Source organism: Pieris napi, chromosome 8, assembly GCF_905475465.1.
Source record: "Pieris napi chromosome 8, ilPieNapi1.2, whole genome shotgun sequence".
Lineage (NCBI taxonomy): Eukaryota > Metazoa > Arthropoda > Insecta > Lepidoptera > Pieridae > Pieris > Pieris napi.
Window position 1 is genome coordinate 7,070,828 of NC_062241.1, and position 18,517 is coordinate 7,089,344.

Below are 18,517 nucleotides of genomic sequence, written 5' to 3' on the forward strand. Positions count from 1 at the left end.
AATCGGTGCTCTGTGATCGATTGCTTATTCGCATCGTTCCGATTAATCGCTCGCGGTCCTTATTCGATGTATCGAGGAATTTGGGGTTTTGAGTTTTCTTGGAAAGTATCGATGTGGGAGATCGTTTTTCGTTTTAGTTACCGACCGGCGGTTCTTAATGAAGACATTTGTACCCTGCAAATAAATGCCAGAAGCTCAGTATTGTGGTTAATTGAAGTTTTTCAACCAATTAGTAAATTCACTGAAGGTTTTGTGACATGCGCTTATGGGCTGTGATAGTTTTCCTAAAACGTAGCGATTTATAGTCCATCATAATTAAAAATAATGGATCAATTATGTATAGTTATTGCATCAAGGATTTCTTTTTCCACTGTAGGACTGTGTCCGACTGTAAGCAGTGGTCATTTAATGATATGACTTTCTTTTAAAATTAATTGCTTTGTCAAAGTTGACGTTTAAGTGTAGAATATTTTCGCAGATGGCTGATCAAGGTTTACACAACGCAAAGTGTTGCTTAACTTATCGATTAATCTAATATATAAAATTCTCGTGTCACAATGTTCGTTTCCATCTCCGTTTCCACTCCTCCGAAACGGCTCCACCGATTCTTATAAATATTTTTATGCATATTCAGTAAGGCTGAGAATGGGCTACTAACTATCTTTCGAACCCCTAAGTAATAAGGGGTGTCCACCCCAATTTTTTTTATTATTTTTTAGATAATTTTTTTTTGTTTTTATTTTTTTATAATACATGACAAATATACATATAACCCCAAATTTTCACCTCTCTACGATCAACCCCTATTTTTTATTTGTTAATTATAATCTTATGACTTGAACTCTGAGGTTTACATAGAGAAAAATTCACAGAAAAACCTAAAAAGTTTTCATTCCAGAAAACCGAACAGTCTCTGGGGTAGCATAGCAAAATTTTCCATGTTGGTATGTACTAAAATGGTAGGCTAAGTAAAGTCACATTAAGGAGTAACGAAGTTTGCGGGGGCAGTATCCTATAAGCCTTAGGACGCGCAATAATAGATACATTAGACACACCGAAACCTTTTTAAATACTTTGTAGTGGATAACCGTTTAGATTAGTTAACGTTAGGAATGACAAGAAATAGTCAAAACGTACCATTTCCATGACGAATGTCTTTAGACCGTCTCTTTGAACCCGCCGCTCGTTACGACAAACGGAAATAAATCAGAATCGAATTGATATCGATCTTTTAATCGATTTGTAATTGGTGTGATGATGATTATGTTTGTATATGATTGCAATTAAGCTTAGATAAGATTATGTTCACTTGTTTCCTCTATAACAGGTTCAGTGAAACACGGAGTTTGTATCCAGGCATTTTTGGAGCAACATTTCGACACATTTTAAATGATTTAAATATCTAACCTCCATTTATTCACCCGTGTACCAACTTATTGTTGTTACGATATCTTAGAATTGTGAGTTCATAAAACTCAAGTATTACAGACGCATTACATAAAAGGCCCGTAAAAACTGGTGTACAAGTACACCTCATTATAAACGCATTTAATACGGTGATTTAAATCGTTAATTTCGTATCTTGCGCAGCGGGTGTTAACGAGTGACGACATCTGTTGGCCGCTAAGTGGAACTATTGTTTGATTGGTCGCGCCGGCGTGGCTTTACGTGGTACTACTATTTATGTGTATAATTTGGAATTCGTTTTACTAACTTGAATCGCTTAATGAGATTTTATTTTGAATGCGTCTGGGCCCCGTATTTCTGGTTACGCGTTTTGTGCACTGTTGAATATATGAAATAGTATAGAACGTTGTTTTTAAATTAGATAGAAAAGCTATTTACGAATTCGGCCTTTAGAATCCAGAAAACTACTACCAACCAAAGCAAAAAAAATAAAAAAAACATTATTGTTTGATGGGAAGTCGAACGGAATACTTCCGGGTGCGTTCTGTTAGGTTACGGTGTGTTTTAATCAAGCTTTAATAACATTCTTTAATTAATATTTGGTATTCAACAGTTTATTGAAAATTTTTTGTTTTATAAATAAAACAAAAGACAAACCCAATTAAGGGTCAGTTTCAATGTATGGATAAAGTACCAAATAGCTATGCAACACATAAATTATTTGGAAGATAAATTGTGCTATTTGACACTAATTCATCGGAAGCATAACTTATGATGGACTTTATGTGACGAAAAGCGCTATCTGACATTCTTGAAACGCAACAATAGTGTTTATCCTACCAATAAGAAATAAATAGCTCATTTGGAACTTATGTAGAACTTATCCGTACATTGTGAAAAAGACCCTTAGGGTGAGATCTATAGTGCGCACTTGGACTTTGCTCAGACTTTACTTACGAAAAACACTAAGGTTAAACTATGATTTAGTATATTTATAGACATTTTAACGGTGAGATTAAGCTAAGCTCAAGCTAAGACAGAAATTGATGTTTCATTTCATGCAATACCTTCTTCATTATCCTTTAAAAAAGTAAAGAATGGTTGAAGTTAAGTCTGAGCAAAGTCTAAGTGCGCACTATAGATCTCACCCTTAGAGTAATAAAAGTGCAACGGGCGGTCTAATCACTTATCGCGTTCATTTCCAAGCAACGCAGCTCACATAATATAAATTAAATTAAAGAGTTCTTATAATATTAATTTGGCCATCCAAAAGGGTTCACCTGATTTAAGCGTTCGTATGCATAGAGAAAATGTACACAGTTCCAATGGTAAATTTTTGTGCTCCATATCATCTCTCAAACCATTATGGACCTCATCTACCAATAGATCAGTATTGGATGTAAGTAGCTTTGTTTTTTTTTTATACACTACAAGATACAGTTTTCTAATCTAGATTTAAAATAACAATTACGGTGAACATAAAATTATTTTTTAACATACCTTAGTAGGAATACTTTGTAAGAATACTTGAATACTTACAGTATTCTTAACCTACATAATAATAGTATATAATTATTAATAAATGGAAAACTTAAATTTAAAAAGTTTGGTCTTGGTCGTACATTTAACGCTGGCAGCATTAGGTAATTAATCGGTGGATTGCGACACTTCTTCTATATTTTCTTTCTTAATATAAATGTATTCTTTTATAAGAATACAATTTTTTATATTAAATTAAATATAGAACACTAGAAGAAAAATTATAGTTATTAATTATTATGAATCTGAAAAGTACTATTTTTCATAATAATTATTATTAATTTATTACAAGCGCCGTCGTTGACAGTTATAAAAACCAAGAATGTATGAATAAAAAGGCTATATATGACTTATAGTTAATCAGTAATTATTTATTTAAGTAATAAAAGTAATATTTAATATGTACTTATAATTTAGTGGGTCATAAACATAGATCAACCGAATATTGTGTTTAGATATTCCTTTAGAATCTATTGTAAACAATTCAGTCAAAATTAAATATATTTTATTTGTTACAGGAAGCCAGCTGTAGATGGCGCTGGAAACACTGCCTCAGTAAATAGCCGGTAAGTTTCTTCATAAGATATAAAAAGTTAGATTATTTTTTTAAGTACACCACATGATAAAACATTAGATTTGTTTAATATAAGAACAAAGTTTATTTAAAACAATTGTTTTCCTCACTAATAATAAAATTAACAAAACAAAAATTAGATAAGCACATTTATATAAATTAAATTTAATGAAAAACTTCGCTGAAATAATCTCTAACTGCCTTGCGATTCTGTAACTCACTTTTCGAACTCTCACAGCGGTTTTCGCAGCGGCGGTCGCTCTCAAATCAGTCGTGCAGCAGTAAAAATGTAATATGTAAATGAATATCTAATATATAAAATTCTCGTGTCGCGGTGTTTGTGGTTAAACTCCTCCGAAACGGCTCGACCGATTCTCATGAAATTTTGTGTGCATATTGGGTATGTCTGAGAATCGGACAACATCTATTTTTCATCCCCCTAAATGTTAAGGGTAAATTTTTTTTTTAATTTTCCATAAATTTTTTATTCTTGATTTTTTTATGATACAGCATTAAAAAATACATACAAGCCTTAACTTTCACCCCTCTACGATCAACCCCTATTTTTTTTATTATACCTATACATGGCAAAAGGTGTTGGTTTGGTGTTGTGCTTAGGTCTTGGCCTCTTGGGTGTTTAAATATGTATTTATATGTCTATCTATCTATAATATGTATGTATATCCGTTGCCTAGTACCCATAACACAAGCTTCACCAGCTTAGCATGGGACTAGGTCAATTGGTGTGAATTGTCTTGAAAAAAAAAAAAATATATATATACATATATACGCAAATGTCTTGAACTACATATTTCGAGAAAAGAATAGTCATGCCGCTTTTTTGCTTGATTTGGCAGTGCCCCAAATGATGTTCTAGTAATTATTTAAAAGCTTATGTAAAGCGGTAATATTTATGAAGGAACAGTAGTTACAGACTTTGTATACTGTAATTTTGGTGTGGACAAACTTGAAATTGAAAAATTGCAAACCCTTCGAGCTCCAGGCAATCTAAAACATACAGCTTGCGTCCAGTAATCCCACCTCTAAAAATGGTAATTTTCTTTCTCACTGCTCAAAAGTATCGGCGTTCTAACGTCATTTTAAATACAAATGAGTCTTTGAATTGACTTTAATAAATATTTAATAACAGATACAGCCAATTATAATTAATGCCTTTACGAATAAAGACGAATCAGGCTCAACGTAAAGTATGTTTTAATATTATAAATAATTCAAAAGAGGCATTATTTTTACTTTTGAAAATTGGTAATAAACGCCACTGCAAGCGCAAGCTTAAAGCGTAAACAAATCAATAAAAAAAAACAATGATATTTCCGACCACCTGGGTTGCCATCTAATATCCTCCTTTTCTATTCTGGCAATGTATCAATATATTTAATACAATTAAGTACATATGGCTCGAAAAACCGAAACCCTTCAGCCCTACACCTCAACATAAGGTATTTTTTGGGAGTCGAAAACGTTTAATTAGTATTCGAAAGCATTTCAACATCTCACAAGTATTGCCATTGCCTCTACTTCCATCTCTAGAACCTTAGAGGATGGGACCTTTCCCCTAATTCATAGGTAATGCCCCCCCCCCCCCCTAACACCGCCATCTCGCGGGCGCAACGCACCTAGGGTACCTTACGACTAGCGGCAGCTAGTATATAATATAAAAATTTAATAGTAAAACCATTCCAATCTTATCTAGTTCTTCATATTGCTTGCGGGAGAACAATCAACTTTGGCTGAAAGGCCTCGTTACCAGGCAATAAAATATTTAAAAAAAAAGAATCAAGTAATTTCAAATTCATAAATAGAATTCTCTTTAAAGTTTCTTTCGACATTAACCTCAAACCTTTTCAGTGGTTATTTAAGATGAGACAGACAGATAAGAACTGTATAACCTCATTACAATTTATTGGAAATATAATTCGAATACAATACGGGAGTAATTAGTGGTGCCTAGTAAGGGACAATCGATCCTATCGATTCGATATTCGATTTATCGATGCCTTATTCGATTCTTTATTGTTATTGTTTTAATCTAATTTGCATATGAGTCGGATAGATTTATTTCTAGTGATTTATAGAGTAGCTTGGAGTGTTTTACATTTAATACAGGCAATATACGGTAGCAAAGATAATAAATAGTTTATTTCTATAGTCTTGTGTCATGACATAGATTAAATTGATCAAAGAATCATAAAAGAATTATAAATAAACGCCAGTTGGAATAATATTTAATTAAATAACAAAATTTTAGCTTTTTATACAAACATATTGTCTATTCAACTTTCTCTTTCAAGTGTAACTTTCCCACATAAAAAAATAAATAATAAGCCGTCTACAGAACAGTGAATTGTTTCTACACAAAGGCTTTTTCATATGGAAATTCTTTAGAAAGCGACGGAATCCCATACATTTACGATTGTTCATTTTGACAATTACAACCATTTTGACGTTTGACTATTGGTTGTCATTATGGTTGTGCTAGGTCTTTTCCGCCATTTCATCCGCGAAGGGATTAGAAATGTTTTCATATAGAAGTTATTGTAATAGCAGTGTTGGCCTAGTGGCTTCATCATCCCTGAGATCGTCGGTTCGAACTCCGGCTGTGCTCCAATGGTCTTTCTGTCCATGTGCGTTCAACATTTGCTCGTGAAGGCAAACAACCTGATGAAATTAAGGTTCTTTCTGTCGAGAGATTACGGCTCGTAGCAATTACAAGTAGTTTTTTGAATAAACCGGACAATACTTAAGATAAAAACTGTCCTTAAAACGATAAATATGCAGTTGCGTTAAAGATACACTTCTTGTGTTCATAATAAGAGTTATTCATTGTCTTATTAAATCTGATCGAAATTAATTACATTTTCATTAATATTAATATTTTTTTTATGTTTGTATACTACTTACGCCGATCGTATAAGGTTATACCAGTTTGTGCTAGAGTACGTTTTTTTATTATTAACAGTTATTAACTAACAACACTTGACTAACATTAGCTAGAAATAAAATAATATGTAAAAATAAAAAATGTTTTAATTTTTTTTCGACACTATCGTCTTGTCTTAGTACTGTAAGGTAGTATGTAATTTTTGTAAATAAATAAATATTAGCTTATAGTTAGTTATTAATAGCTTAGTTAGTACTTTAACCACTGATTATTGGTTAAAGTACATCTTGAAAATACCGTTAAAACAGCCTCTTAATTCACTACTGAAAAACATCTAATTGAAGCAAAGCGCATATTTGCTGGAAGATTATTATTAGATTTTACATTCCGGATAATTATCATTACTGGCGGAAACAGTTAAGCTTTTAGTTAAGTATTCGACAGTCCAGCATCAACAACCTCCCCCGCTTACTCTAGCAGCTTAATAGTTTTTTCGACTCTCGCCGGAGTGACCTATTTGTGAAGCGTATATAATATACTGTGACTTAAAAATGTACTTAAAAGATTAATGAATAGGAAAAGGTTGTATGGTAATTTTATAAAACATCACTCAATTATATAAAGTTTTATAATATTTTTTGTTAAAATTTAGCCTTACTTAAACTGTAAGTTAAATTAAAATAAATCAGTGGCGCTACAACCTTTTTAGGTCTGGGCCTGATTTCAGTATCTGTTTCATGATTATTTGTCAATCTAATAGGCAAGTAGGTGATCAGCCTCCTGTGACTGACAACCACCGTCGTCTTATTGGGTCTAAGACAAGCCGGTTATCTCACAATATTTTTTTTCACCGTTCGGGCGAATCTTAAAGTCGATTGGTGCACAGCCGGGGATCGAACCTACGACCTCAAGGATGAGAGTCGCACGCTGAAGCCGCTACCAATAGCTGCTGCAACAATAATCCGTAAATTAATTAATACTGTGAATATATCATTGTTTTTGACATACAGATCTAAGGATTTAAACATAACTTCACAACATATTATATTAACAGAAACGCAACGTAAATATCCCTTAAACTAGTATTTATAACACTTTATCACTTTAAAATCAATTAAGCATAGGAAATAAATTACTTTAATTATTTCACATAATAATTTATCAAGCTATAAGAGGCAACCGCGCTCTATAGTTAAATTTACGTAAAGGGAGGACATAATTAAAAATGTACCGGGTGCATTAATTTATACTTTTTTTCTTAGCGCTTTTAATTTGTCGGCGAATGTTTTGCATAAATTCCGAATGTCTGAAAAATGCTCAACTCTAATTAGTAGGGTGGACTAATTTATGTCTTATTAATAAGAATTCCGTGCTTTCTTTTGTTTATCTTACAAATCGAATTTGATTGGGTATTTAAAACGGAACTCCAAATTATACACCGGATGTTAAAAAAAAAACTAACTGCAGACGCGTGTTGTCCATCTAGTAGATTTTTTGTCATTTAATCAGGGTAAAATAGGGTTGTTTCAATTTTCTCGCAAATAAGCGAATTACAAAAAAAAATCAGTAGGTAGCGCTAAATGTATATGTTTTGTCATTGAAAGTTTCCAATAGGCGTAGGTATATGCCTGATACACGCCGTCGATATTTTGGGTGTAAGACAGATTTTCTAATGATGGTTTCCTTCACGAACGACTTCTCGCTCATAAAAAAGTACATTGGTGCACAGCGTGGATCGCACGTTCGACTTCAGTGTTAAGAGTACCTAAAGACAACCAACAGTACTACTACCTACTAGTAGACGCTTAAGGAAGCGAAACAAAATACTAACGTAGTAAACAATATAAAACGAACTAGAAAATCGCAAGTCGGAAGCATAGCCAAACCTCTACACATAGTTAAGAAAAAACAACTCTATTCTAATCTTAAAACTATGAAATGTATACCAAAATTACCTAAAGCAATATATTTCATAATATCATAATCTTACACCGAAATGCTTTTACATTCCAACCACTTTCTGAGGGCCCTAAAAATTATTTTGCAAACATTTTCCCACGAGCTATTATACACCGTAACAATGTAATATAAGGTTGAAATTTCTTTAGCGAGTACCGAAGTTCCGTCCCTACGTATTAATCCCGAGCTTAAGTCATGATCCAGGGATCGAGTGACCAACGCCACATTAAATCGGGATTTGGTCACTTGTAATACTAATTCGTCCCCCAAATTAAAATGGTCCTGTTCTACAATTGTTTCTACGAATTACAGTTTGTGTATACAGTACACAATTATGGATACAATTTCCCATTTCTTATCAATGTTTTAAACTTTTTTTATTAGTGTTATTTGAAATCGGGTTGGGAAGGCTTTGTCGTACTAGAGAAAATGCGAATGCCCTAAAAGTTGATGAAGCGAGAGTTATGTCAGTAACGTAGCAAGTCCGTAGTGTCTGCCAACCCATGTGAAAAAAATACAAAATCAAAGCTAACATAATGTACACTTATGAACGTCAAAAAAAAAATGAATTGCTTCTAATTTGACATAGACTGCCAGTTGTCAAATTAAGGGCGTAGAACGGAAGAGAAGAACTGGCAATAAACTCTCCGCCACTCTTTTTAATCGCCAAGTTTTTTGTTTTACACAACGTTTGTAAGGAGCTGCATTACACCATGTTCCACATGAAATCTTAAGTAGTAAATAATAATAAAATAAATTAAAAACAAAGATTCGTTCTCTATCAGCAGAAGGCATGGTGAAATAGGAGCACGCACTTACATTCTCGTGGAAACAACACGCAAAAAGGCGTGATGATTTAAATAAAGAAATAAATAAAATTCTTGAAATATTTGGGGAAGCGGTTGCGATTTAATTTTAGTTGTCTTTTGAATTATATTTGATCGTAAATAATAAATCATTATACATTTAAAACAGAGTGTAACTTTACTAATTTTATTTTATCTAATGGCTCGGTTTAAGGCAACAAATTAAGATTGCCGCAAAAGTTCAAGTATGCGTGTGTGTTCTTTATGCGCGTGTAGGAACACATTAAAAAGTATAATATCAAATTGAACCGCGTTCCACTATCCTGGTATTACCATTAATTAAAATATATTTTGTCCCTACAAATTGCAATGGTTCACAGCTTAGCTTTTTAACGTTTATCGTTAATTAGTTTTTATATCAAAGGTGTAAATATATCTAATTCATCAAAATTCGTATCAATGCTATCGCCATGTGATATCCGCCAAAGTGATCACTATTTCTTACAAGCCAAATATGAAAGACAATAGAACAAAAAAAGAAAGCTGTCTCTTCGCAAACAATTATTAAGGCGAGGCCACACCGTTTAAAATGAAGCGTCGCGTCTCGGGCGAGCCTAATTCCCTTATAAATATTCATGTACCTATTATAGTCGTCATATTGTGATACTTTGATTAAGTGTCTTCAACCCTCGACTTCTGATTAATGGAAGCTACGAGTGGCGGCATCTTTTGACGTTTTTTGACGCGATAACCCGACTACTGTCTCGCTTTATATTGGTCTTATTTGTCATTGACATGACGTATAAATGGTATCTTTGTTGGTACAGATGTTAAAGTTGAATGCTATTTTAGTTTTTTTTTTCATCTGCAGTCTTTTTTAATGTTTAAATGTATGCTCCGTCGAAATACGTTAACATGGAAGAATGAGCCTGTGAAACATCTTTGAAACATTTTCTGACAATGCTGTAAAAAGTAGCCTACTACGTTGTATTTACCCAGTATCTTTTTTTTTTTTTTTAAAGACAATTCACACCAATTGACCTAGTAAGTAATTGCTAAGCTTGTGAAGCTTGTGTTATGGGTACTAGGCAACGGATATACATACATATTATAGATAGATATACATATAAATACATATTTAAACACCCAAGACCTAAGAACAACACCAAATGCTCATCACATCGATGTTCGCCTCAGCCGGGGATCGAACCCGAGACCCATGGATTCGCAGTCAGGGGTACTAACCACTAGACCAATGATGAATGAAGTATCACTTTCTTAATTTTAATATAAAGAGTAAAAGATCCGTCTGTGTGTCCGATCTGTTATTCTACAAATATGCTACATATATATATATATATTTATATATTTCAACTATGTAAATACTCATACTCATACTCATATACTTATTTTCCAAAACAAGAAGTAAATAGGTGTTCTTAAGTGTATGTAAGTTTTCCAAGTAAATTTTCATAACAATAATAAATGTCAGGATGTCATCGAGTTACCCCCACTGCAGGGTGTTCCAAAATGTTTGATTTTAATTAACTGGATCTGATGCGGTTGTTATTAATAAGTCAGTGTTAGCTGTCTTGTCGCACGTCAACGCTAATCGACGGCGCTTTGTCTTTTCTCACCCTTATTAGGCACTTAGACGAAGAGCTTTCCATATTTAAAACCTTGTTTTAGTACCAAGTTCCTTCTGTTTGTGCTTAACAGATGTTATTTTGTCTTTAGGTCTAGTGGTCTCTTTTACGCGTTACAGGTTTGAATTAAACATTAAGCTAATTCATTACATTATTTAAGATTCAAAAACACCAAAAATTGTGTAGGTACTTATATTGTTTTTTTTTATGAAGATCAACCGAGCGAAGAGATAGTTTGTAATATAAGAAAATTAGATACTAGTAATGCATAGACTAGAGCTGAGACATCAAACTTCGATAATCAAAGTTAGTCCCTCGCGGGTGCGGCGCTTCCATGATTGATGTTAATTCTAGCGTAGACTAAGAAAATATCGAAGATCAAATGCATACGTAATTTAAACTCCACATGTTTTATACCTTAGGAATAATAACTAAAATCTTTCTTCGAGTCTCACTTAAACAGTTATTTGTTAGCGATATCTTATAGCGATGCATCTTACACCTTTTATTCCTTCTCTAATCGTATAAGGCAAATAAAATAAAACAATGACATATACATTTTATTTTATACGTTCTTAAATCACACAATTTGTTTTATTTAAAAAGGGTTGGGTTCCGTGCCTCAAATTAGCAAAAATTTTCTTACTTCCCGTTACTCATAAATATACAAAAAACGTGTTCTCCCAAGTAATATCGAGCTAAGTCAAGAAACCCTTTTATATCTTCGCATAATCTTCGCCTCTGTATTTCCTTAATCTGGCAGAGGATTTGGTTAACATATGTAGAGGGGTGGGCTCGCTATAAATAATAATTCTCTAGATAAATCGACGTATGCTAATACAATGCCAAATTATTTATCGAGGGAATAGGATTAGGGCGTGTAAAGGAGCCTTAAGACGTATCTTTATGGACTAATGCACGAGTTCTATTACGACCAGTCGTAATTGCTACGAAACGTATGGAAATTACTAACAAGGAGTTTTCTAGAACTTAACAGTTTGAAAATAACAGGGTAACACTATGAAAAATACGTAAATAAAGATTTTTATAACTGCAGACACGAGCTGATTATTTAGTTAAATATATTTATAAATAAAACTAAATCGCAAAATATGTTGCTAAGCGAAAAACTCGAAGCTGGCTAGACCAATTGGAGATTTTTGTTTATTGCTTGAACTCTTAGAAAGGTGAGAAATATGGAGAGAGTAATTGAAAAACTTCATGGAAAATCCTAAAAACCAGTTTTAATTCCGGAAAAGCGAAAAACTTATGATGTCATATTGTAATTTAACAAGAATATTGTTTTCTTAAATTTACGATAAGCAAAAAAATGTTGTTCTGTTTCTATTCTTTTTATTCATGAGTTTTGATTTAGGTTCAATTCCCGGCCGAACATATTAAAAAATAATTATTGTGATTTAAATTCCGGTTACCCAGAAGATAATATTTAAGTGGTTCAAATTGTATTTTAAACCAATATAATCTCGTCGAAAATAGAATCATGATCGGGCAAGGACAATAACCACTAAGCCATGAAGACTATCTGAAGAAGAAAATATCGATATTGTTGACAAATAACTGTGTTATGTAAGAATTATTGGATCAGGGAAAGTCACTTTATCAGGCGGCGGCTGTGGGTAACATTTTCTTAGGGGAAACTCAAATATTTTATATATTAAGAAATTTCAACTATAAACAGTATAGCTAGTATGTAAAATTAATTAACTCAGATAATTGGCTTAAATTTACTAAATAATAAAGTACTGATTGAAGTGGAATAAACAGATAAATTTTTCTAAATTAGAGTTTTTAATTAGTTTGTTCTATAGGTCATTTATATTATAGGTCATTAGTCAAAAGTGTCACATTTCTGCACATTTATTAATTTATTTACATTTATTTATTTATTTTTAGGAACCCTGGACCTCTCGGTTAAATTCATTTAAAATGATTCACTTAAATTCATAAATCCACTCCGCCATAAATCCACGTTGCCATATCTCGAATAGGAGGTTAACGTCGCGAAAGAAGTTATGCAAATTGGCAGTTAACTTGAACCCTGATTAGTTTAACTATAAAGTATGCACCATTTAACATAATAGTAAGTATTTCAATTACATTAATAGTTTAAATGGTGTATTTGTCAAGTTTAATCATACTTAGTACATGGAACACGTATGAACGTATGATATGATATGTACGATACAAATAATATAAGAACTGACCAATTCATACGACTAATAATGTAAAATGTAAAATTCCTTTAAGACAAATTTGCGCGCCATTGTGTGTGGCAGAATATGCGAACTTACGATTGTACCACCTTACATATTTTTCTACCATATTCTTGCAATAAATTATTATTATTAAACATACAAATCATAATAAAGAGCTTTAATTAAAGTTTCAAGAGGTGAGTTCGAAGACTCTTACAAAAATGTGATTATCGCATATCTTCTTCATAACATAGTAATTTAGCACTCAAATATTATTTATTTTGATAATATGGCAGTAAATATATTTATATTAAAAGGCGCTGGATGTCCAAGATCTGATTTAATTACAATAACCGTCAATAAATAATGATATTTTCTATTCAAACTAAAAAAAAATTTGTGATGCTATTAAAATTCACGACAATTTAAAGAAGTAATGTGTTGATGAGATGTTATTTATATCTAGTAAACTAATATAGTTAAAATCTAAATAAAAATAGCTACGAAACTTAGTCAAGTCATATTTTACTATAAGATCGGAAGAAATAATGCGTAAAAGACAAGTTTTAAACAGCATTACGTAATTGTGCATAACAAGGGGATTCTAGAGTCGTAAAAGAAAATTGGATTTTTTCCCATGACCCTAGCTGGATTTAATTACATTTTTATTGTGTGTCGAGAGCCTGCTAATGTTGATGTCGAATTATATGAATATCAGTATAGACAGGCCACCTTAAAGCTGTCGTCAGTACTTCTAGGTTCATATTCCAATTCGTATCTCAAGCCTTTCTAATAATCTCGTCTTAAACGTCAAATATGTCAAAAATTCATACAGAAAAATGGTTTGACAGCTCTTGAAAATAGATTTAAGTTTTTATTGACGTTCTTGAATGCAAGTACTGGATCTGAGAAGTATTTGTAATACATAATATGACATATCATGTTCACATACAGATGCAAAAACGGATTGAAAGCAATTCCGTTAAATTTTAATAATATAATGCAGATAGATGTGTAATGTGTTTAATTTAACAATAGGACAAGATATTAACCATTTTCAAATTAAATATTCATAACTCTAATAATCCCCCCAAAACGCTTCTGCAAGATGGCGTCCCTATGATGTTTACATGTAAACAAACGTCAAGTTTTTAGTGCGTAAATTGTCAGACAGACATATACAAACATGCTATCTCAGTCGTCATCGTCGATTCGACTAATCTGTGACCGTTTTGTTTCATGCTTGACTTATAGAAATGAATATTTTTGATAATGGTTTTTTTTTAATTTATGACTGTTCAAGTCCACTCCATAAAGGTATGTTTTATATAGATTACTCACAATGACCTGTGAATGAATTGTAGTATTTCATACTGTCATAATAAATGACTGCTTTTTAGAGAATTGAGCGTTACTTACAAAAATTTGCTTTTAAAAATTATAAATGTGATACTCGACTTTATAATGAGATAAAAAAATCTTTGACTTCTGTTACTATTCAATAAGATATAACTCGTTCAAATTAATTCACTTGACCAGTTTTTCGGTGCGAAATGCGCTAACAAACCTACATAATATCGATGTTTTTATTTTAAGCTTATACTAAATGTAACACTTCGAATTCCATTGATTTGTATCCAAAAGTCAACCTTATTTCCTGGTATTACATATTACACTCCCATTCCCTATTGTCGATCTTGATAAGCATTTAGAAAACGGGAATTTCAATTCTAAACATATGTCATAAAGTTCATTTTCAAATGCTCTGTATTATAATACAGCCAAATTAAATGTTCAAAAAAGATAGGGTGTATTAGGTTTTAATAAAGGCAGGATTGCATTGTTATCAACTCTATAGAGTAGGAAAATGGCTTATGAGAAAAACGCGTGAAATTCCTTCGTTTTGATGTGCACTTTTATTAGATTCGATTGAAGATTTCGTATTGTTAAAGGTTTATTGTGATCTTCTTTTATGAGTATTGATGATACGTCTAAATGTGAGATTAAATAAAATGCGAAGGTGAACAAAATGCTTAGTACTTTTAAACGGTAGTAAAATAAAGTATAACTCAAAGTACAAAACAAAAAACTTAGGCAGTGTTTTTTTGGGCATGGCCTCAGATTTCTGTATCAGTTGGTGATAATAATAATATTTTTTTTTATTGGGCAAGTAGCTGATAGGCCAAACTGACGACTTTTTGAATCTAAGGCGAGAAGTATCTTCACGATGTTATCCTTCACCGTGACGTTTAATGGGCACATTGAAATAAATTTGTTTGGTGCATAGCGGGGGTTTGAACCTTCGACCTCAGGGATGAGAATCGCACACTCAAGCTACTTACTAGGCCATCACTGCGCTACTATAAAGTAATATCACGATGTTATCCTTCACCGTGACGTTTAATGGGCACATTGAAATAAATTTGTTTGGTGCATAGCGGGGGTTTGAACCTTCGACCTCAGGGATGAGAATCGCACACTCAAGCTACTTACTAGGCCATCACTGCGCTACTATAAAGTAATATCACGATGTTATCCTTCACCGTGACGTTTAATGGGCACATTGAAATAAATTTGTTTGGTGCATAGCGGGGGTTTGAACCTTCGACCTCAGGGATGAGAATCGCACACTCAAGCTACTTACTAGGCCATCACTGCGCTACTATAAAGTAATATCACGATGTTATCCTTCACCGTGACGTTTAATGGGCACATTGAAATAAATTTGTTTGGTGCATAGCGGGGGTTTGAACCTTCGACCTCAGGGATGAGAATCGCACACTCAAGCTACTTACTAGGCCATCACTGCGCTACTATAAAGTAATATCACGATGTTATCCTTCACCGTGACGTTTAATGGGCACATTGAAATAAATTTGTTTGGTGCATAGCGGGGGTTTGAACCTTCGACCTCAGGGATGAGAATCGCACACTCAAGCTACTTACTAGGCCATCACTGCGCTACTATAAAGTAATATCACGATGTTATCCTTCACCGTGACGTTTAATGGGCACATTGAAATAAATTTGTTTGGTGCATAGCGGGGGTTTGAACCTTCGACCTCAGGGATGAGAATCGCACACTCAAGCTACTTACTAGGCCATCACTGCGCTACTATAAAGTAATATCACGATGTTATCCTTCACCGTGACGTTTAATGGGCACATTGAAATAAATTTGTTTGGTGCATAGCGGGGGTTTAAACCTTCGACCTCAGGGATGAGAATCGCACACTCAAGCTACTTACTAGGCCATCACTGCGCTACTATAAAGTAATATCACGATGTTATCCTTCACCGTGACGTTTAATGGGCACATTGAAATAAATTTGTTTGGTGCATAGCGGGGGTTTGAACCTTCGACCTCAGGGATGAGAATCGCACACTCAAGCTACTTACTAGGCCATCACTGCGCTACTATAAAGTAATATCACGATGTTATCCTTCACCGTGACGTTTAATGGGCACATTGAAATAAATTTGTTTGGTGCATAGCGGGGGTTTGAACCTTCGACCTCAGGGATGAGAATCGCACACTCAAGCTACTTACTAGGCCATCACTGCGCTACTATAAAGTAATATAGCATATTTAATTTTCTAGCTCCCATAGGATTGATAATTTAAGTGAGATATTTTGGTATTGAAATTAGTTGCTGGATTTAGTTTCCGCACTTAGACGCTCACTGCTTCGTGGATTTCTGTACGTTGGCTAGCCACAGTCACGCATTTCAGAACTACGTCGGTGACTGATTCCTCTGCACTGAAACAGCCCCTGCACGAGGGACCTGATGGCAGATAGTTCTGCCTCCAGCTGTATGAAGATGTACAATTTGCAGAGCTATCTTCAACGCTGCATTTAGGCGTTGTTTTCATGCAACCACTAGCGGCGGACAAGACGAGCCACTCTCGGCCACCAAATCAGGGTTCCATAAATTAGCATTACACATTACATGCCAGAAGTAGAAGTACGGTAGAAGTTTAAGTGAGATAATAAGAATATGTTCATAATATTATTTGAACATTATTCTTACTCAGTAGTCTAAGTAGATTTCCTAACATAATTGTCAGATATTGCGTGTTGTTTAGCAATTTGTTCACTCATTGACATACACTTTGAACCTCATTATACCCACATCTTCCTAGTTCAAAACACAGTTCATAGTTCATAATAATAGCTATCTGCGATTATCAATACTGATTTCGCTTGGTTGAATTTTATTCAATAGGAATAGGAACTTATAAGATCTGTGATCTTTGAATGAACGAACGAGAATCGATTAAATCCAGACATAGATATATATTTTACGTATTATTAAGCTTAATAACTTCCAATAAATTTGTCATATATTGTTGTGATACGCGATTGTCATTGAAAAATTTGTATTATTTTATTTCCGTTGTAGTTTTTCTTACTAATGTAATATACAAAATATTATGTATCTATTCTAGCTAACGATATTCTTTAGTATTTTTATATTTTCTCATTTTAGTGAATATTATTCTTAATCTATATAAATAAAAATGAACCCCAAAATACGTTACGAAGTGCAAAACTAGAAAGAGTTTAAAACTGATTTTTGTTTTGTTTTATTTACTTAGGTTTCTATTCCGGAAAAGCGCACAGTCTATATGGGCTAGCATAGCACAATGTTCCATTGGTATGTAGCTACTAAAAAGGTAGGTAAAAAAATTATATTAAGGCGAAACGAAGTTCGCGGGGGCAGCTAGTATAAAAGAAATTTTTAGCTTTTAAATTTTCTATACAATTTGTATCAAGCGGCGTATCTAACCGTCTTTCTGTTTAGTTTCATATATCCAAACGAAATTCTCTTCGAGTTGTCCATAACATTGTCAATACTTTATTAAGTGAACTATTTATTTTAATTTTACTGACATCCTTAGAATAATTAGCTTATTCACCATTCATAATACTTGTTTTTATGATATAAGTTGAGCTAAATACTACTCCTTGAAACATTATAGTACTTACAAGTTAATTTCCAAGAAAGTCCTCAAAAATCCCTGGCGAGTCGTGTGGGGACACTTTATGGGGTCTTAATGATCCCTCTTAATGAGTGTGACGTCACGACTACGCTCTCTACTCTGAAACTTCTCAGTTAACTTGCTGGTTAAGCTGGTCTTTTAAAGTTCTAAATATGAAACGATGTTACTTTAAGTAAACGATTTTATTCACGAAACAATATTTAAAATTTGTGTGCACAAACTTTTGAATTACCCGACATAAATTAAATGTTCTAAAAAAATAAGATAAATAGTGAATGTAATTTTAATAATGTAGTTGTTATCTAACCAAGAGCAGTGGATTCACGAATCTCATCTTTGTAGGTTCGAGACCCGGCTGGACTTTATTCTATACGCGCACTTAACATTCGCTCGAACGGTGTAGGAAAACATGGTGAGGAAACCGGCTTAACCAAAATGACATGACGAAGTCATGCGTCAGGCAT

General features: G+C 33.3%; 1 protein-coding gene across 1 annotated transcript in view; it reads left to right on the forward strand.

Annotated features, from left to right (window-relative positions):
* The first annotated feature begins 3,468 nt into the window (after positions 1-3,468).
* The window catches only part of LOC125051746 (protein trachealess), a 98,614-nt gene continuing 83,565 nt past the window's right edge, over positions 3,469-18,517 (forward strand). Inside the window, exon 1 of the mRNA XM_047652285.1 lies at positions 3,469-3,512. The gene's annotated coding sequence lies outside the window, so the exon portion shown is untranslated. The remainder of the gene's footprint in view (positions 3,513-18,517) is intronic.